Genomic DNA, 21,794 nt, shown 5'->3' with positions numbered 1-21,794 from the left:
TGCATTTATTTCAGACTGGAGTGGTGAATTTCACAGAATCCACGACCCTTTGAGAGAAGTAATTTCTCATCTGTTTTAAATCTGAAACCTTATCTTAAAATTATGACTTCTCATTCGTAATTGCCCCACAAGAGAAAACATCCTCTCTGTTTACTTTGTCAATCACCTTTAACATCCTAAAAGTGCGCTTGAATCGTGTCTCATTCTTCTAATCGGTAGAGAATAGACCTGGACTGTACAAACTCTCCTTCATGAGACAAACCCCTTGACTCTAGGATCATTTGTGGATCTCCTGAACTGCCTCCAATGCAATTACAGCCTTCCTTGGGTGAGGGGACAGAATTCTTTGCAGACTCGCCGATACCTTATAACAATAATTTGTTACTTTTATATTCTATTTCTTTAGCAGTAAATGCCAAAATTCCATTTGTCCTCCTTACCTGTTGTACGTGCGTACCAGCTTCCTGTGATTCATGCAAGAGGACACGTAGATCCCTCAGCACCAAAGATTTCTAAGTTTCGCTCCATTTAGGTAGTAAGCTATCTTTTTCTTCTGATCAAAATGGACAACTTCACAGTTACCCACGTTAAACCTCTGCCAAATTGTGGTCCGTTCACTTATTCTATAAATTATCTATTTTTTATTTTTTATTTCTTATTTGTTCGTTGCACTTACTTTCCCTTATCTATCTTAGTGTCATTCTGCAAATATAGCTACAGAACACCTAATCCCTGTAGGGCCAATGTGGGATCAAAAGTAATTTTAAAAATTAATAGTTCTTTACGTTATTCATTTATTTTATTCTGAATCATGTGCATATTTCATGGCACAAAAAGATTATGATAGGTATCTCTTGGCCATTATGGAGTTGTTTACAAGGTGACCAAAGATAAATATCAAGAGTGTACATGATGTTTCAAATAACGGGCAGAAAAGGAAGGTTGGTAAGGTAGCTTTGTTTATGTGAGATGTAATAAGCACGATAGCAAGAAATTATCTTGAGTTGGATAAGCAACAAAGTCATGAAGTCATTGTCATAGATGACAATAAGGGGAAGACGACGCTGCTGGAAATAGTCTACTAACCCTAAGAAAGCACATGCAATATGCCTTAATGACTACTGCCCAGTGGCTCTGAATTCGATCAATAAGTACTTAGAGAGGCTGGCCATGGCCTGCATCAACTCCAACTCCGGCTTCCCAGCCCGTCTTGATCCCCTACAGTTTGTCTATCAACATAACGAGTCTACAGAGGATGCTATTTCTCTAGCCCTGCACTCATCCGTGGAGAATCTGAATGTCAAAGACACCTATGTCAGACTCTTGCTCATTGACTACACCTCCACCCTCAACACCATTATCCCCTCCAGGCTGATATTAAAACTCAGTGACCTCAGTCTCAGCTCTGCCCTCTGCAACTGGATCCTCTGCTTTTTCACAGGCCAGAATCAGTGAAGATAGATAACTGCAATTCTTCCACAATAACACTCGACACTGGAGCCCCCCCCGCCCAAAGAATGTGTCCTCAGCCCCCGACTGTACTCCCTTTACACCTATAACTGCATTGCCAAGTTGTGAAAAAATGCCATCTACAAGTTCGCTGACAAAACCACAGTAGTGGGACAGATTTCTAATAATGACGAGTCAAACTACAGAGGGGAGATAGAGGGTTTGGTGATGTGGCGCAGTGAAAGCAACCTCTCTCTCAATCTTGGCAAAACTGTAAAGAACTGATCATTGACTTCGGAAAGAAAGGAAGAGAACATGCCGCCATCTACATCAACGGAACTGAGTTTGGGAGGGTGAAGAGCATCAAGTTCCTTACAGTGATGGTAACCGACAACCTGCCCTGGACTTCATGCACATGTGACAATCAAGAAGGCACAACAGCACCATCTCTTCCTCGGACAGCTCAGGAAACTTGGCATGTCCATAAGGCCCCTCACTAACTTCTACGGATGCTCCATTGAAAGCATACTATCTTGGTGTGTAACAGCCTGGTATAGCAACTGCTCTGCCTAGGACTATAAGAAAGTACAGAAGGCTGTGTTCACAGCCCTGTCCCTTACCGAAGCTAACCTTCCATCCATGGACTACGTTAACACGGCTCACTGCTGTGGAAAGGCTGCCAACACGTCAAATGCAACATTTTATCTATACTGGGGCCATGATTCATGATATTATGTGTTAATAACTTCGATGGAAATGAATACACTATAGTCAAGTTTGCAGGTGATGTACAATAGGTGAGAAGTCAGGTGGTGGGGATAATTAAATCCACAGAGGGATACGGACTGATTCAGTGAGTAGACAAAATCTTGGCAGGTGGAAAAAATATAGGAAAATGAGGGTATATATTCTGGTATGAAGAGTAGGGGAGATTAGTATGGACAGAACCACAGAACAGAGGAATTTTTTGGTTATCCTGTTCCATGAATTGCAAGAAGCTGGTGTCCAAGTTCAGGTAATAGTGAAGGCAGATGGAATATTGGTCTTTATTTCAAAGCGAATAGAGATAAAAGTAGGGAGGTTTGTTAAAACTATACAAGGCACTAAGTCAGACCACAGTTGAAATACAGTGAATAGTTTTGGCATTGGAGCAGTACAGAGAAGGTTCATAGTCTGATACCGAGCATGGAGTGACTGTCTTAGGTAAGGTTGAGTAGGTTCGGGCCTGTATGTTTTGGAATTTTAGAACAAATGAGAGATGACCTTGCTAAAACACGTAAGATTCTTGGTGCACTTGAGAGTGTAGATATAAAAAGATGCTATCCCACATTGGAGAGTCGAGAACCAAAGGCCATGATTTCAGAATAAGGGGAATCACATTTTAAGACAAATTAATTTTTTCTCTCAAAGGGTGGTGAATCTGTGCCCTCTGCAGTAAAGAATTACAGCCATGGTTGGGTCGTTAAGTATATTCAAGGCTCAGACAGAATATATTTGAAAACCGTAATCAACTCTAGGGTTATGTTGAAAAGACATGAAATTGCAGTTGATGTTTATTGATGAGTCATGATCTTATTGGATAATGGGCAGACCTGATGGACTGAAAGGGACATAAGTAGACCAATGTCCTATGGCTATGGTTACAGTTACTTGACAGATACTACATTTAATTATGTAGACATCAAACTGAATAGTACCACATCTCTTAAAAGCTGACTTGGTTACAGTACAAATGCACCTTCTCAATACCGGGTATGCTAAACTAGGAAAAGATGTAGGTTTATACATCTGCTTCATCAACACCAAATTTGCTTTTGAAGGCAGTAACTTAGCATTTTTCTTGCTATAACCTTCAAATTTAATGAATCTCACATTGATTGCATCACAAACTTAGCATTGCCCAGTTTCCAAATTTAGAGGGTCAGTATTCTGTAGTGCAAGACACGCAATGTTTTGTGTTCTGCAGTTTCTAGGTTAATTAATCAATATGTGATGCCTTGTCCACTGATTGCAAACTGATCATGGAGTCTTGCTATTTTCTGAACAGATAATGTTTTCTAATTGGAAATTTCGTGGAAATGAACTTGGTATAGTTATGGGAGTTTAAGTAGCTGTCATGTTTATGTTTGTACTTTGGTAGAGATTATTGTCTGTCACACTGCTTACATTGAAAGTAATAGGTACAACAGTTTTGAAGCTTGTGATTATCTGGAACACATCTGAACCCTGCATTCGAACATAATAAAATGTGAGGCTGGATGAACACAGCAGGCCAAGCAGCTCCTGAGATGCTGCTTGGCCTGCTGTGTTCATCCAGCCTCACATTTTATTATCTTGGAATTCTCCAGCATCTGCAGTTCCCATTATCCCTGCATTTGAACAGTTGCTTTTTACTTTCACTTTAGAACTACCTCACAGTATATACCTATATCTTAAAAGTTTTCAACACGTGCAAGTGGTTTTGAATGAACATAGAAATTTGGATTACCAGCGAAAAGCTCCAGCTGGTGAATGTTTGAATACTGTGATTTTTGAATAAAGCAGAAGTATATTGAAAAGGTGCAGCTTCAGGCTATGGTAATCATAATTAAGACATTTAAAAAAAAGTTTGCATAGATGCATAACTATTCTCGCGAGTTGGGTTGTTGGCAATTGTCAGCCGAAGTGGTGATTAATTGAAGTTTTCATTTCATTACAGAACAAAAGAACTGCGAATGTTGTACTTGAGGAATAAAAACTGAAATTGCGGGTATAGCTCAGCAGGTCTGGCAGTATCTGTGGAGAGAAATCATTGTTAACATTTCAGGTTCAGTAACCCTTCCTCAGAACGGTTTTCATTTCCTCAGGTTAAGCCGTATCATTTCATTGCTGATCAAAATTTACGAGGGAAAGTCAGTTAGGAATTAAATTTATCTTACAAAGATGAATTTGCAAATTTTCAAATGGTAATAGCATCGATCATATTAGCATGATATAGAAATTATGTAAGATGTACAAGTCCCACATTCTTTGTTACTGAATTTGAACACAGTAAATTGGAAGCATCAACGTGTTGCTTTCACAATGTTCTGCAAATCAAGACCACTGCTTTTTCACCTTGATTAAATAGTCTTTGTTCCTTAGTTTTTATTTATTTCTTAGAAAGATGAACGTGCAAACTTTCAAACAGTAATAGCGTTGATCATTATCGGCATAATGGGTCAGAAAGACTAGTAGAGGTGGGATTTCTGTTTGACTTTTCCAATTCTGTCTCCCCGATATTGGTACATTTTCTAATTGACCCCACTAACATTTTGAGTTCATGATCTGTTGCAATCATCCTGGAATTTGTATAATGAATTAAGTTGGTGCCATGTTAGGACAGCATAAACAGGTAAGAAATTCAATCATCTCATGCATTAAGGAACTATCTTCTGTCACCACTTCAACAGCCGCCATCCTTGTGCCTTGCCTTATTGTTCGTTTTGTCATTTGGTCACTCTGCCTGTCGCGTTGCCATAGACCTTTCCTCTTCTCCCTGCCCAATGCTACCTTTAACTCTGCTTCATTAAAACTTATAATGAAAGGACATCACCCTGTAGCGTCAACTTTGTTCTCTCTCTTCTGATACTGCCCAGTGTGTTGAATGTTTTCAGCCTTTACATTTTAAATTTCAGATTTACAACATCTGCAATCCCACCTCCATTTTTACCTAGGCATACACCATTTGTATCGTAATTATGACTTGCAACTTTCCTTCAATATATACAGAGTTTCTCAGATCTGTTTAATGGTCTGCAGTTGAAGAATCAATGGACTATTGTACCAAAGGTTCATTAATAATACTGTTGAAATTCTCTCTGCCAAACCAATTATTTACAAAACAGCATCAATATTTGGAATAAAGTGATCATTTCTATGTGTATATAAGGATTGTTACAATCTCCGTAGAGCCAGAACTTCTAAAAGAAAATCAAAACCATTTGATGTCATTTAGGATATCACAAAATGATTTATATTTGAGTACTTTTACTTTAACAAAAGACTGAAAGCACTATTGACTAAACATAGCTTTTGTACACAACTGCACTTGAAACCCGAAGTAGAACATTTCACATTTCCTTTTAAAACAAACAAAACAAACTCCGTAATCCTTTTGAGCATTCTGCATTCCTAGAAGTAGTCCCTGTTAAGCTAATCCTGTTCCCCTCTCTCTCAAAAATACACTTCACAGTTATTCGATAAGTAAATATAAGATTCTCCTGGAACTAATCCCAAATAATTCTTGGTTTCCACTGGTTTACTTTTGTTCTCTTTCTTCTTCTGTTTGGAACATATTAATCTCAGAATTTGTCCTTTGTAGGGAGGATTGCATCTCCCCCCCCACCCCGACTCTTCCTCTTGTCCAAGCTAGGTAAACTTGCACAAGCCACAGTCTCTGAGCTCCTCGTGTCTCTCGTCATTCCAATCTAATGGTGAGCTTCAACCCAAGTGTATGCAAGGTGAGCCGAAGCAACGTACTGCCTATAACTACATTTCCCCTCCCGGACCCTGGCAGATGTGAGAGTGTTTTAGGGATTTCTTGGGAACCAATGGACTTCATGTCCATTTCAAAATGCGCTTAAACATCCCAACTCTTCTATTTTGGAAGTAAATGCATAATTTAAAGCAATATTTATGTCCTAGTGTTCTCCAAGACTTTTCTGGGACTTTTGAGATATGCTTCATGTTACAATTATGAGATTTATAAAGTTATAACATTTTAGGACTGCCTTTTAATTAAAAGGAACGTGAAGGGATCATGTGACCTGCCAATCTCTGCTGAACACTTTGCAACTTTATTAAAAGAAATCTGGATGTCCTTTTAATCTTTAACAATTAAAGCTCCCAGGCTTGCAGTCAAACGGGCTTCAGAGTAGATTATATTACGTTGTTAATTGTACCTTGAATTAGTGACAGCCCCAAAGTACAAAAAAACTTAAATTATATAATGGTCACAATGTTTTGCTTTCTAGATTCTGCATAGACAAATGGTGTAATTTCTGAAAAATTCATGTTTGTTTTCCAATGTGGTGTTTTTCTTCTATCTTCTAACCTATTGATAAAATTGCAGTAATTAAGTTTTATTCTATGTTTGCCATTGAACTTTCATTCAGAATCATGAATTTTTGTTTTATTACAGGTTCTGGGAGTTGATTGTCTTTGACTTCATTAATGCTGGCTCATTTGGAAGGTGATGATAGTATTTCTTTGCACACATTAGTGTGTTTAAGTTTCGGTTTCTCCAAAGTAATGAGAATTAATTACTTCAAACTAATGCATAATTCAAAGATTTATGAACTAACTAACTGTCATTTGCAGTTTGGCAGTTTGGAAACAATTTGGAAACAGTTATGTTTTGTTACATCTTCAGGAAGCGAGGACAAGTTTGTCATGGTTGAAGAGGGCAGGTAGTGGCACAGTGGGGATATGGTATTGAATCCCTCCCTGACACATGTTTGAATTCAATTCAATTCAATTCATGAAAATTTACAATTTCTTCTGAAGCAAGCTAGCCTGATTGTGACTGTCTAGTTCACTAATGCCCTTTAGGAAAAGGAAATCATCCTGGTTTGACTCACGTGACTCCTGAGCCACAACAATGTGGTTGTTTCTTAAATGCCTCCTGAAAAGATCTAGTCAGCCACTCCATTACATCTAATTCCAGCAGTCTGGTAAAAGGACTGAAACTGAGTGGGCCATGCACTTTGTATTATTGTCACTTCTAGTGCCTTGGTCACACAACCATGTTGACTCTGCAATTACCGACTTCTTAATGTCTGTAGGCTTGTGCTAAAATTGTATGGGGAGGGAGACTTGTGTGCGCTCTCGCTGACAACTTGATCAACAGCCTGATCTAGTCATTCTGACAAGATCATAAGATATGCACGTAGAAGTCAGCCATTCATCCCTTTTGAGTCCATCCTGCCATTCAATGAAACCATCATTAATGTGATGACTTAGCTCCCCTATAACCCTTGATTCCCATACTGATAAAACTGTCTATCCCAGCCTTGAATCTACTTACAGGTTCGCCTTGACTGCCTTCTGCAGAAAAGATATCCACAAACTCACTCCTGTTTGAGAGAACAAAGTCATCATGTCTGTCTTAAATGTGCGACCCCTTATTCTGAGATTATGCCCACTTGTCCATCATTCTTTTGAGGGGCCACCCTATCTGTCACTACCCTATCAAATGCCCTAAGAATACTGTGTGCGCTTCGTAAGTTGCCTCTCATTCTTCTGAATTCCAACATGTACAGGCCCAACTTGCTCAACCTGTCCTCTTAAGATAATCACACAGAACCTGGTATCAGACTAGTGAACCTTATCTGGACTACCTGCAATGCCAAAACTTCACAGTATTCCAACAGTTGTCTGACTAGGGCCTTTTAGTTTTAATGAAACTGCCTTACTTTTATTCTCCATTCACTTTGAAATAAAGGTCAACATTCCATTTGCCTTTCCTATTACCTACTGAACTTGGATGTTAGCTTCTTGTGATTCATCGTTGAGGATTCCCAAATCCCTTTGTTCTATAGCTTCTTGAGGTCTTTGTCCATGTTTAAAACAAAAAATCTCCTGTATTCTTCCTACCAAAGTGCATAACTTCCTACTTTCAAACACAATATTCTATCTCCCAGTTTTTGCCCACTTGCTTAATCTGCCTTTATCCCTCTGCAGACTTGTATCATCCTCATCATTTGCCTCCTGAGCTGTTTTGCGTCATATGCAAATATGGCAATAGTATATTCGCTTCATCATCCAAATCTCATAGGATCATTACCTTACAGACACTTTCCCAGACATCTGACATGGCAGCACAGTGATCTGCAGTTTAAGGATTTGCTCCAGGGGTCCTCAGCACTGACCATAGACCCCCACGAGTTCTCATAGTATCTGTGCAAACACAGATCCCTCAAAGTTGCGACCCAAGTTGATAGGATTGTAAAGGAGCCGTATGGCCTGTAGGCTTTCATTGGCAGGGGAATTGAGTTTAAGAGCCGTGAGGTTGTGTTGCAGCTCTATAAAACTCTGGTTAGACCACACTTGGAATATTGTGTTCTGTTCTGGTCACCTCATTACAGGAAAGATGTGGAAGCTTTAGAGAGGGTGCAGAGGAGATTTACCAGGATGCTGCCTGTACTGGAGGACAGGTCTTATGAGGAAATGTTGAGGGAGCAATGGCTTTTTTTCATTGGAGCAAAGAAGGATGAGAGGTGACTTAATAGAGGTTTACAAGATGATAAGAGGCATAGATAGAGTGGATTATCAGAGACTTTTTCTCAGGGCGGAAATGATTATTACGAGGGGGCATAATTTTAAGGTGATTGGAGGATGGTATAACGAAGATGTCAGAAGTAAGTTCTTCACGTAGAGTGGTGGGCATGTGGAATGCGCTGATGGCAGTGGTAGTGGAGTCACATACTTTAGAGACTTTGAAACGACTCTTGGATAGGCACATGGAGGATGGTAAAATGTAGGGTATGCAGAGTAGATTGACCTTTGTGGGATAATAGGTTGGCACAACATTGTGGGCCGAAGGACCTGTACTGTGCTGTACTGTTCTATAAGTCAAGAAGTCTCCTCCTGATTCTGACCTACCGCTGCGTAAAACTACTACCCACTGGAATCAGCCTGGTAAACTTTCACAGTTGACATTAGATCAGTTGTTAACTTTAAATCTGAGAAGCATTTTTGTTAAGCAAAGTTATTAATGCATTTGGGTCAAAGACAGTTTAGCGAGTTTTGAGAAGATTTGTAGCTCAGGTTGAGGTTCTGAATGTAAGTTTGCTCGCTGAACTGGAACTTAAAAGACCCTATACAGCCAACAAGCAAACCGAACATCATTTACAAAATACCTTGCAAGAGCTGTGACAAACACTACTTTGGAAAAACAGGCAGAAAGCTAGCCACCAGGATACATGAACATCAACTAGCCACAAAAAGACATGACCCACTATCACTAGTATCCTTACATACAGATGAGGAAGGACACTACTTTGATTGGGACAACACATCCATCCTAGGACAAGCCAAACAGAGACAGGCACGAGAATTCCTAGAAGCATGGCATTCCAACTGGAACTCCATCAACAAACACATTGATTTGGAGCCCATCTACCACCTTCTGAGAAAAAGAACAGGAAATGACATCACCAAACACAGGAAATGACATCAACACAGGAAATGACATTACCAACGCAAGGAAACCTAAACACATAAATAGAAAGCGGGACATAACACCAGCGCTTCACCGGAGGCTCACTGATGTTACCTAGAATGGTGATGAAATGTCTGAAAACGAACCTTCCAGCTCAGCGAGCAAACTTACATTCAAAGACAGATATTTGGAATTAAGCGACAGGTCAGCTATAATCCCGTTGAATGGCCTACTCCTGGTCCTATGTTCCCTAAATTAACTGAAGCTAATACATCTGCCCATGACAGTGACCACACTCATGGTCCTTGTGGTGATCCCTTCAAATTAAGAATACTGCCCATTGTGTTGTGTGGTATTCTATTGTGCTAAGTGGAATAGGCTTCTAGCAGATACAGCACCTCAAAATTGGGCCTTCAAGAGGTACTGTGTTGCATTCATCCACAATTTGATACCTCATGGCTGATCATATCTGCTACTCTATTGTTCCACTGAACCAGGGGGTTCAACCCTGGCTTAATGAAGAGTTCAGGAGGATATGCCAGGTCCAGCACCAGGCATGACTAAAAATGCCATTGCACATGTTTTGATTTTGTTTTGTTGGAGATTGCTGTAGCTTTAATAAGTTGGGCGTGGCTTGATAAATGGCAAAGGACTAATTTGTGTGCTAAGCATCTGATAGACAGCTAAGCAGTTCCAAAATCAGTGGATCAGACTTGTCCTCTTAATCCTGTTATGTTCCATCTTGAAAGGTGATGACAAATTCAACAAATTGTTGGTGCAGAGTTCCACGAATATTCAGATGTTTAATGATCCAGGAGGCCATCAATACAAATATCAAGGTGGAAACATTTTCAGTTGTCTCCAGCCACAAGTGCCAAGTGGGTGATCTATCCCAACAACACAGATGCCAGTCTCTAGACAAATGGATTCACTGTACGTGATTGTGAGAAATGACCTGAAAGCACTGGATACTGCAAAGGCTATGGAGCCCTGATAACGTTTTGGCTTCCTTATATTCTAGAAGTAATTGCACTAGTTATAGTCATGACGCAAGCATCAATCTGAAACGTTACCCAGTTGGGACCTCTGCACAAAAAGCAGGTCAAATCCAAACTGGTCAATTACCCCTTGTCAGTCTGTAATTGATCATCAGCAAAGTGGGTGTCATAGACAGTGCTGTGTTCTATGGGTGCTGCAGAGGATTGCCCACTGGTTGGAGTCATTGTGAGGAAAATGGTTGTGGTTACTGAAGATCAGTCATCTCAGCCATAGAACATCACTAGTCGACTTCCTCCGGGTTCTGTCGCCTCTCTATTATAAGGCCAAAAGTGGTGATAGTTGTGTAAGGCTCAGCATCATTTGTGATACCTCCCAGTCTGAAGCAGTGTTTGTCCAATTACAGCAAGACCTTGACAACAGTTGGGCTTGGCTTGATAAATGGCAATCTCCAACAAAACAAAATCAAAACACGTACCTTAATGTTCGATGGCATTACCATTGTTAAATCCTCCAGTAATTGCAAATTACAAGATCAAGGTGCTGACTGCATATTTATACAATGACAACTTTGTGTTGTACTGATCAGCAGGAGTATTGGACTTGAGGGCAAGGTGTTTAGGTGGTGAACTGAGTGGTGGCATGGAGAGATGAGAGCAAGTTCTTGTGCAAACCCAGCAGCCAAAAAAAGAGTTAGATGGGTAGATCAAAGTGTTAAATTCAGCTATCCAAGACCTTGAGGCCTATACCATGATGCATGAATGCAAATATGGTAGAAAGTCATTTAAATATATTTAGAAAAATGAAGTATCTCATAGATACGCTTGCTTTCAAGTATAGTGATAAGTCCTTACTTTGCAATTATGATTGTGTTTCTGAAAATCATGACTCTAAATACAACAACTTGGGAAAATCACATTTTCTTATTAAACCTAATAATGACATTTCCCCATGAAAGAAGTATATACTCTTTGTATCGCTAAACAAAATAATTTTGAAATTAAAATTTAAAATCTTTAAGTGATATGGTAATTTTTTCTGCTTAACATCACTCACCTGCTGTCAGTCCTGCTTTCCATTCATTCTGCTGTCTGACCCTGTTGATTGGTGTGGATCCTTCCTTTGTCTCACTGTCTTATTGAAGGCTTCTATTACTGTCCACCCCTTTGCCTCTCTTTAGACTTGCATCCTGTTTGGCTCCCTAACTCAGCCTCTGGCTGCTGACCCTTGCTTTGCTGCCTCTTCTGTTCCCTCACACTCTTGCTGATCCTTCCTTTGCCATATCTGTTGCTCCACGACTGTGTTCCTTGCCCCCCTCCTGAAATCTTGATATGAGGGAGGTTCTTGGAGATCGGTGCCACAATAGGAGGAGCAGTTTTACTTTGCAAGCGGTAGCTTCTCTTCTTTTGGATTTGTAATTTTTGATCAAAAATCTGCATTTTCCACATCCGTAATTGTAATGTAAGGATTTATCACAATACTTCAAAGCATAAAAATTTGTTTACTTAATTTTTCTAAAAATATTTTAAATGATTTTCTATCATATATCCAAGTTTTAAAGCTAATGGAACAGCTCCCACATTTGAGGCTGTGTGTGCTGACTGTTGCACTTCTTGTTTTGCCCTGGTGAAAGGAGTCTGGTTCCTGTGTGGTGACTGAAAAATTTTGAATCCAGTAAATACGTAAATTATCTTTGCGATTGAATTGGGATCTTTTTCGAGATTTTCAAAAAATGTTGAAAAAGATCACAATCTTGAACTTGTCTCCTGCAAGTTGAAGATGCTTCTCTTGTCATAAACTCCAGAGCCTGCAGTCAAATTTGCAGAAGAATTGGGAACGGGATGGTTGGGGAAAAAGTGAGGGTTAAGAACAGAGGGTATTTCAGAATGGTGCAGACAGGTCTGTAACCTAATGGCAGATTGCCCGGAAACAACATTAAAGCAAACCTTGCGAACCTAAATGAGAAGTTCATATTTCCGACACACATGCAATATTTGCATGTGACATTGGGTCTCTGGTGGGAGTAGTGCAGTGGAAATTGAGTCCTACCGTTCTTCAAGCCATCACAAATGTGACATAAACTTGCTTATTGTAAAAAAAAGACTCCTCAAATGTGGCCGAAACTGATTTATAATTATAATCTGCAAGTTTAAACTATACCCCCTTAAAATCCACTTACACTCCTAAATAGGAGGGGCAGTCTGGTGGGGGATAAATGTTTTTGTAGGGATATAGGTTTTAAAACAGTCTTTGAATCAAAATTGAAACAGCAAAGGGGAAATGAGGTTACTTTTGTTTTGTTTTGGCGATCATATCACATTGTTGACCACAGCATATCCTCTGGTTGGTAGCCAGTCAGTTGGACTTTTGAGTTAGCAGGGGTTTTTTTTTGGCAAAATCTTTGACTTTTATTTCCCATTTTAACTCAGAAATCAGGGGTAGAGAGAAATTTCACTTACTGGCAGGCTTTTGGTAAGTCTGACTTCCAACTGATCTCTCCTCGCAGTCTCTGAAACACTACCATTTTAGAACCAGGTCAGTAGCTAATACTGGTCAGTCTTTTTTCCAAAGAAAGCTGATGTCAACATGTGTCTCAAAACTATCAAATTCAGTTTCAGCAAAAGAAAACAACACTGGCCCACTTTTCTCGTAGCTGTTTTTTAAAAAAATCCCTAATAATCCAAGTTTTTTCGTTCATATTTCCAAATAACATGTCTTACCCTTACGATGTGCAGTTACACCTGTGATGTCATGCCAGTACAGCATTAAATTTTAAACTCCTGAGAAGGTCACAGGTGACACAGCACTAAATATAATTATTTATTTGTAAGGGAGATCCCTGCCAATAATGATAGGTACGCTGAACAGTTGTCAGACTGTTCAGCACCAGTACAGAGTCTGTTTAAAGGTCACCAGAAGTTTGCTGGTTTGCAGTGAAATTTTGGTGATGCCGTTGTTTTAAAATTAAAAATTTATTGTAAAACATTATTGCAGCCTGACTCCTGTTTCTCTGCCTCCTTCGAGCAATTGGTTCGGTACAAGGTTCTTTTTGACACAGAATTGAACTGCAACTCTCATCCTTTTGGACATGCAGACTGCAACATTCTACACTGTTTATATGCAGCACCACCACTGAGGAAACAAGTCAAATTTAATCACTGGATGTTAAAGTGAAACAATGTAGATTGATGCAGGGTTGAGAATTGTATTAGTATATTCACTTGCATGGCTGGAGCCATGCAAATGTGGGGACTGTAAATGTTGACTAAATGTTTATATTTGAAATATTGATGTTAAAGGAAAACTTGTAAGGCTTGCCATGAGTAAAAATGTGTAGATCAAATGCATACCACGCAAAAAGACCTCGCATATAGCTAATTGGAGGAGAGTTACATGCTCGTTCACTGTCTCAACAGAACACCTGATCCATGCAGAATTGGAAGATTCCATGTTAAAATCCATTGCTTGTGTTGATGTGGTTGTATTGAACAGGGACTGTCTTATTGCTGCTGTATTATGGAAATGAGAATTGACTGAAAGTTCTTATCAGATTGCTATCAAGTGACGTTTATGCATCTAGATTTAACTGCAGTGTCTCTGCTGAATTGCTCATACACTGTTTACTAATCAACCTTTCAGTTGGGAAAAGGAGCCACATCTTCTGAAAGGTGCTAAAGATCCCATGGAATCACATGCAAGTAATACGTAAATGTTTGCATTTTTGTTAGCTGTTGTAATTGGATCAATTAGTACTACTGAATCTGAGGCCCCATCTCTCCAAGTAATCCAATAGTCAAGTTGAACAATAGTGAGAATAGGATTGAAGAAATGACCCACTTCATACTGACTGCTTCAGTGTTGTCAAGTGATTTTCAGATGCAGGATTAGTTTTATATAGATGTATTAATTTATTCAAACTGACCTAGTTTTCTGAAAACTCTGAATTGTGCTTCACTATTTGCAGTATAATAGAAGTAATAAATGTGTTGCTGAAGTGTATTGGAGATAATTTCATCCTTAACTAGTTCCACACACACTAAATGGAACATTGACAGAGAGCCAGATTATCTAAGTCTGGTACACTCGGTGCAGGCACGCCTGTTAGGTTACAGAGCTGCCGGTCAAAAAGATTACAAAGACTAATCATTGGACATTTGCTATAGACGACCCCATATTTTCACTCTGGTATAGCTGACAAGCAAAAACACTGTTGTAGCATGGCACTTAACTAAGTTGTTGTCATATTGTATCAGGCAGCTTGACTCAGTAATCAGTGCCAAATACTTGAATTATAAACCATTGTATGGAATTTAATGTCATGCGCAACAAGCTATAAAATGGAACAGTATTGCAATTAATTGACATCAGTATATTAAACTCTCTGAAAGTGGTAAACAGTAGTCATAGAGAAATTTGGTTATCTTCACATTTCAAAGAAGTGTCCTTACTTGAAGTAATATGGAGAGTATATTGAATTCAACTTTAGTGATCTCTGATATTTCTCACCTTAAGTATTTTGGAACAAGTAAATGACAAAAGTGAAGTAGTGTATTTTTACATACATTTTCTAAGACAAGGCTAATGAAGGATATTAGTTGTCCTTCAAAGTTTGGTTTCCCAAAGCAGAGAATTCTTTAGTTTTACTCCGTTACACTGTGAAAACTCAAGCACCTAAGCTTATTTTACTTGAAGTGATGAGTTCAAATGAAAGTATTAGCTGCAATCCCATTTTCTACAATCTTTTTTATTTTTTCTACTCGGTACTTCCACAATACTTTAGATTAACTATGTGGCCACTTTCACACTTGCCTTCAAAGGCAGGAATCTAATATGAATTTAATCTTGTATGTCTTCATATATTTAATTTTAATATTAATGTTTTTACTGAATTATGTGACAAAACGGTATAGTAAATATTGTACTTTAAAGTCTGTCACCAGTAGAGAGATGACATACTTATGGGAGTTTCTGTTATAAATTCTGCTGGTTGCATGTACTGAAGTGCTGTGTTACTGGAAGAGTTACTTTGTGCGTGAGACTGAGTCAAAATTACATTATGTGGAGGAAGTTAGCAGTATGAATTCTTTTTCATCTGGTTTGTGTAGGCTGGATGACATCTGGTAAGGAAGTACTATCTTTGGCTATTCTGTGATGCATTATTCTGAAGATTTCAGTCGTTTAAGTCTGTCTCTTGCATAAGTTCATGCATTTACCTCATGTAGTTCTGACTTGTCATTTTGAGTAAACTGAGTAATTTGCTTACTGTTAATTAAGTATTGTTAATTAAGATATTGTGCCTTTCACCTCTAAAATTCAAGATAGCTATTTAAAATATTAATTTAGTACTGTAAGTTTTTTTAAAAATCACAATTTGCATCTTAGACTTTTGTTTTCCCAAATTGTTACAATCCTTCTGAGTCCTACTAGCTACCATAAATTGACAGAAGAAAATCTTTGTGAAAGCAGTGAAGTCATTGCATTGACTTGCATATATTTGTGAATTGTATGCGCAGTACTTGACATTGGCTAACTAGAAATGTTTTACTTTCAGTTTATGATATAAAATATTCAGTTATTTGCAAATAATGTTGTTTTGAAATGTATGTTGAAATATTGTTAATTTACTTGGTCTAAGAGTCTATATGTAGTGAATTGTGATCCTAACTCTAAATATATTTGGAAATTTATTTAATTGAATGAATGCAAAAATTCAATTTGTGACCTGTTAAATGTATTTTGGTTGTTATTGTCATAATGAGTCAAATACTTTGTATTGGTCCAATCCAGGAAACTAATTATGGGTTGGGGAGGCAATGGCCTGGTGGTGTTATTGCTGGATTGCCAATCCAGATTAATGTTCTGGGGCTGCAGGTTCGAACCCTGCCACAACAGACGGTGGAATTTGAATTTTTTTAAAAAATCCGGACCCAAGAATCTGATGACCATGAATCCATTCTTGATTGTTGGAAAAACTCATCTGCTCCACAGATGTCCTTTAGGGAAGGAAATCTGTCCTTACCTGGTCTAGCCTACTTGTGACTCCAGACCCACAGCAGTGTGGTTGACACTCAACTGCCCTCCGGGCAATTAGGATTGGTCAATAAATGCTGCCTGGCCAGTGATGCCCTCAACTGCTTCCCACAGTTGGATAAATACCCAATCCCCTTGCATAGCCACCAGCTCCATCCTGCAAGCTGTCCTTCATGAAGCTGGACATGGGCCATGCATACATGTAATTGCAGTTAGTTGAGGATTCCCAGGAGTCTGCTGCAATTAATACCCATAAGAGTTTGCAATGATGTATGAGTGCCACTTGGGGTATCATCAGTCTGTGCCATTTTTCAGCAGACAATGGAGAACATTTTATAAGGTTTGCCCCAGGTTGGCATTTATTTGGATGATATGCTAATAACCAGGAACACCAAAAAAGAGCATTTGGAGAACTTGGACATATCGCTTAAATGTTTCTCCCAGTTGGGCGTTTGCCTTAGAAGAGGAAAAACACGTGCTCCAGGCACGCAAAGTGATGTACTTGTGGAGTTGACAAGATCAGGTTATACCCATTGGAAGGAAGTGAGGCGATCAAAGGTACCCAGACTTCCATGTCTGTACTGGAGCTTGGGTCTTTCCATGTCATGAATTATTAGGGGAAATTCATATGTAATGTTGCCTTGATCTTGGCACCTTTACATCTGTTAATGAAAAAGTGTCAGCCTTGGAAATGATCTTGTAGCCAAGGTGTAGCCTTCAGGGAAGTCAGGAAGTAGCTATTATCATCTAAGGTGTTAGCACATGATGATACCAAGTGAGATTTGGTGCTGCCATTTTATGTCTTCCCAGGAGTATTGGTGTAGTGTTCCTTCCAGAGCTTTGACTGATGCAGCGCACAGATACACCCCACCAGAGAAGAAAGTTTTGGATGTCCTCTTTTGTTTGAGAAAGTTCCACCAATATGTAAGGTTTGAAAGGATGGGAACTGACTAAGCTCTTGATGTATATAAGGAAAGTAGGAAAAACCTTTAACAAGGAATTGGAAGGGCTAAATGTTTCGTGAAAAGTCATTAGCAAATGGATTAAGGAGAATCCCAAGGCTTTTTATACATTTATAAAAAGCAAGAGGGTGATTGGCCCACTCAAGGAACAAGGAAGGGAATCTGTGTGGAGCCAGAAGATGTAGATGAGGTTCTAAACAGATACTTTGTTGGTATTCACCAAAGAGAGGGAATTGATGGTAAATGATTTTGGTTAAGGGAGTGTTGAATTTCTAAGCCAAGTTGCTATTGAAAAGGAAGTTGTATTGTGTGCCTTAAGTATTAAGGTAGATAAGTCCCTGGGTCCTGATGGGATCTATCCCAGAATATTGAAAGAAGCAAGACAACAAATTTCTGGAGCATTGAAATTACAAGTCTGTGAGCCTCGTGTCGGTGGCCAGCAAACTATTGGAAAAGATTCTCATGGACAAGATCTATGTGTTTAGAAGCAACGTTAACAATAAACAGTATGGCTTTGTTCAAGGGAGCTCTTGCTTCACTGACTTGATTGAGTTTTTTGAGAAGGTGATGAAGATGATTGAGGAAAAGTGGTTGATGTCTACATGGACTTCACTAAAGCCTTTGACAAGGTCCCTCATGGTAGACTGGTACAAAAGGTGAAGTCACGTGGTATCAGGAGTCACCTGGCAAGTTGGATACAGAACTGGCTTAGTCTTATGAGTCAGAGGGTAGCAGTGGAAAGATGCTTTTCGGAATAGAGGATTGTGACTGGTGGTGTTCCACAGGGATCAGTGCTGGGACCACTGCTGTTCGTGGTCTGCATAAATGATTTGGAGGAAAACGTAGCTGGTCTAATTTGTAAGTTGGTAGATGATACAAAGATTGATGGACTTGTGGACAGCAGGGAGATTGTCAGATTATACAGCTGAATATCGATCGGTTCGGGGCATGGGCAGAAAAATGGCTGGGGTTTAATTTGAATAAATGTGTGGTGATGCATTTTGTTAGGTTAAGTACAGTTGGAAATTATACAGTGAATGGCCGAACCCTTAGGAGTATTGGTGTGCCGGTCCACAGATTACCAAAGGTGGCAGTGCAGGTAAATAAGGTAGTACAAAATAGTGGCTTATGTCAAGGGTGCATTAATTGAAAGGGAAATTGCATCTAAGGATAGACAAGTTATGCTGCAGTTTATAGAAATTCTGTTAGGCCACATTTGGAATATTGTGTGCAGCTCTGGCCACCACACTACTAGAATGACGTGGATGCTTTCGAAAGGGTACGGAAAGGTTTACCAGGATCCTGCCCTGCTTGGAGGATTTAGCTATGAAGAAAGGTTAGATAGACTGGGTTTGTCTTCATTGAAACGTAGGAGGTTATGGGTGACCCGAAAGAAGTTTATAAGATTGTGAATGGTATGGATAGGGTGCAAAGTCTTTGAGGCTTTTTCTCAGGGTAGAGGAGTCGATTACTAGGGGGACCACATTCAAGGTGTGGGTGGGGGGAGCGATTGCAGTTTAATGGAGATGTGCGAGGCAAGTTTTTCAGCGTGGCGAGTGCCTGGAGCACACTACGAGACAAGGTGGTGGAAGTAGACCCAAAAGCAGTATTCAAGAAACACCTGGACAAATATGTGAATTAGAAGGGAATCGAGAGATACAGATCCTGCAAGTGAAGACAGTTTTTACTATGAAAGGAGGTGCTGAAGAGCCTGCTCTTTCAGCTGTTTTGTTCTTTTGTTACTTAATACTGTTATGGATGTAAATTTGTAATAGTAACAGACCTCAAATCCCTGCTAGGTCTACTTAGAGGGCAAAACCAAATTTCAGCATTGGGTTGTAATGTTAAAGTGCGTATGGTTGCTAGTTGGAACACCATCCAAGAGGTCAAGTAGCAAACGTGAATGTCTTGATCCTGCTCCTGCTGGCAGATACACCATTCATTAGTGCTACTGTTGCAAGAGTCCATTCTGGTTTTAAATTTTTTTGGACGCCCTTCCAGTAACGACTGACAATATCAGACTGTGGGTGCAGAAAGATCCAGTCCTGGCAAAACTGAAACAATTGGTGATGTCAGTCAGAATTGAAACCTCTCTGTACCAGGCAAGACCAGATCACCATAGAGGATGACATTTTATTATGGGGAGCAAGAGTAATTCTCCCAAAAGATTACTGCCACATCCTGGCTGAACACCAGGGTCATCCAGCGTGTCCAAAATAAAAATGTTGGTGAGAAGTTACAGCTGGTGGCTAGGATTGGATGCAGACATTGCTGTGTTGGTGGGGTAGTGCCTAGAGTGTCAACAAAGACAAAAATTACCACCAGCAGCTCCTCCATTTGTGGAAGTGACCCGGTAAACCCTGGACTCTGTCACACCATCATCAATGCTGGCCCTTTTGAAGGGCTCAATGTGGACGCCCGTTTAGAGGTATGAGATGTGCAAAGAATTCATTTGTCAAATACAAGGATGATGGTAGCAAAGCTGCGAGCATCTTTTGCAATACATGGGCTCCTGGAAGTGTTGTTCACAGACTACAGGCCGTCAGTTTCCAGCAGGTAATTACTGTATTTCCTAAAGCCAGATGGCATTCAACGTAGAAGGACAGCTCCAAACCATCCATCGTCCGATCGTCTGGAAAGAGCAGTCCAAGTGGCATCAGGAGCACTAATGCTAGGGACACAACTTGTGTAAGTGAGAGAGACAGAGACAGTTTACTTCAGGGGACGAAGTTTGATGCCTAAACATGGAAATGGCCCTGCATTGGTGAGACGCAAGGTTGATGTGAGGTCGGCCTCCACAATGTGCAAAGTTCGGGTTGGTGAAGTGGTGCTGAACAAACGTGATTGCATGAAAGCTGCAAACTGTCAGACGGGGCAGGAGCAAAACATACCCAGCCCCTCAAAACAGCTGGAAAGGCTGTTGAAACCCATGAATTCTGCCCCTCCATCTAGCATTGAAGAAACTTGGGAGTCTAAGATGGTCTCTGTGGATATCCCACCCTTGACACATTTGCCACCTGAAGAAGTAGGTGAATTTCTTCTGAGATGCACCAGGCACAAGAGGTGGTCAGTGGTCTGGTACACACTGCTCGTGTCCAAGGTTGAATCAGAGGAACTGGACCCAGTGTACAATCACCCATTGAGATGGGGGTGACAACAGAGAGGGAACAGAAATGGTGAGAGAGGAATGGAGACAAAGATAGATCAAGCAAGGAAGTACTTCATTGTGCAGAAGAAGAGAGCCAGAGTTTCTGCACTGGCTGAACACGAGTTGGCCCTTGTAATTTGTGCAGCTGTGCAAAAAAAAATGTTCGAGTCACTTAAATGCATAGGCTGTGTGCAACAAAAAGTAGCAAGGACCATTAATTCCAACAACGCTTGGAAGAATATGCCAACAACTCAAAATATTTGTGGAGAGTTTGAGTGTAAATTGTCTGCTGCATTTCTCGATTTGAAAGTGACCACTGTCTGAAACCTCAATTAGTTGTGGAATGTTTTGAGATGTGCTATGTAAATCTAAGCCTTTTCTTTTTTATATGTATATAGAACACTATATAATCAGGAAGCAACACTGATTGACGTTGTGGTCCAATGTAGCAGCGTTTGGTGGTAAAAGAAGAGTTCGCTGCCTGCTGAGATAAAACTAGGACTTAGGTAAGTGTTTTGGTTCCAGTCGGAACGTTGTATTTCTGTGACCAAAGACAAATGTCATGTATTTTAATACAAAGTGTAATGAAGACTCAAGTCTGGTTCTGAAATAAATTAGGAAAAATTACTCTTTAATATTCAGTCAAGATATTCAGTTCCACAGAAAATGTGATTTTAAATCAAATACTTTGATCTTGCTAACAGTAAAGGGCAAATAATTGCAAAATATTTTTTGATGTCCATGTGCCTAATGTTCTGACCTTGGGAAGATCTGCTTCCAGCTCCCTGCCGATACTTAAATCAGTTATATTTGAATGTAATGCTGGAAGCAGTAAAAGCCTTTGAAGATGGCTTTTGCTCACTACTGCTAAAGGCACAGTACAACCAGTAGTAAATGACTGAGAAGAAATAATACTTGCCTTACATAGAATGTATAATGCATATGTGCAGCAACAGACTTAACCTGTTCAATGTTTGTTTGATCACCAGATGGGTTAGAATTCTAACTGTCAATTCTGGAGACCTCT

General features: G+C 39.7%; 1 protein-coding gene across 3 annotated transcripts in view; it reads left to right on the top strand.

Moving 5' to 3' along the window:
- stat5a (signal transducer and activator of transcription 5a) overlaps positions 1–21,794 on the top strand; it is a 115,958-nt gene that overhangs the window by 56,071 nt on the left and 38,093 nt on the right. Inside the window, exons 2-4 of one of the 3 annotated variants that reach the window (XM_048560276.1) lie at positions 5,792–5,930; positions 6,611–6,661; positions 21,166–21,273. The gene's annotated coding sequence lies outside the window, so the exon portion shown is untranslated. The remainder of the gene's footprint in view (positions 1–5,791; positions 5,931–6,610; positions 6,662–21,165; positions 21,274–21,794) is intronic. The other 2 variants (XM_048560274.1, XM_048560275.1) reach the window with 2 other exon arrangements.

The sequence above is a fragment of the Stegostoma tigrinum genome, chromosome 31 (genome assembly GCF_030684315.1).
Source record: "Stegostoma tigrinum isolate sSteTig4 chromosome 31, sSteTig4.hap1, whole genome shotgun sequence".
NCBI classification, from domain to species: domain Eukaryota; kingdom Metazoa; phylum Chordata; class Chondrichthyes; order Orectolobiformes; family Stegostomatidae; genus Stegostoma; species Stegostoma tigrinum.
The sequence above is the reverse complement of the archived record's forward strand: the minus strand, read 5'-3'. Positions and strand labels throughout refer to the sequence as shown.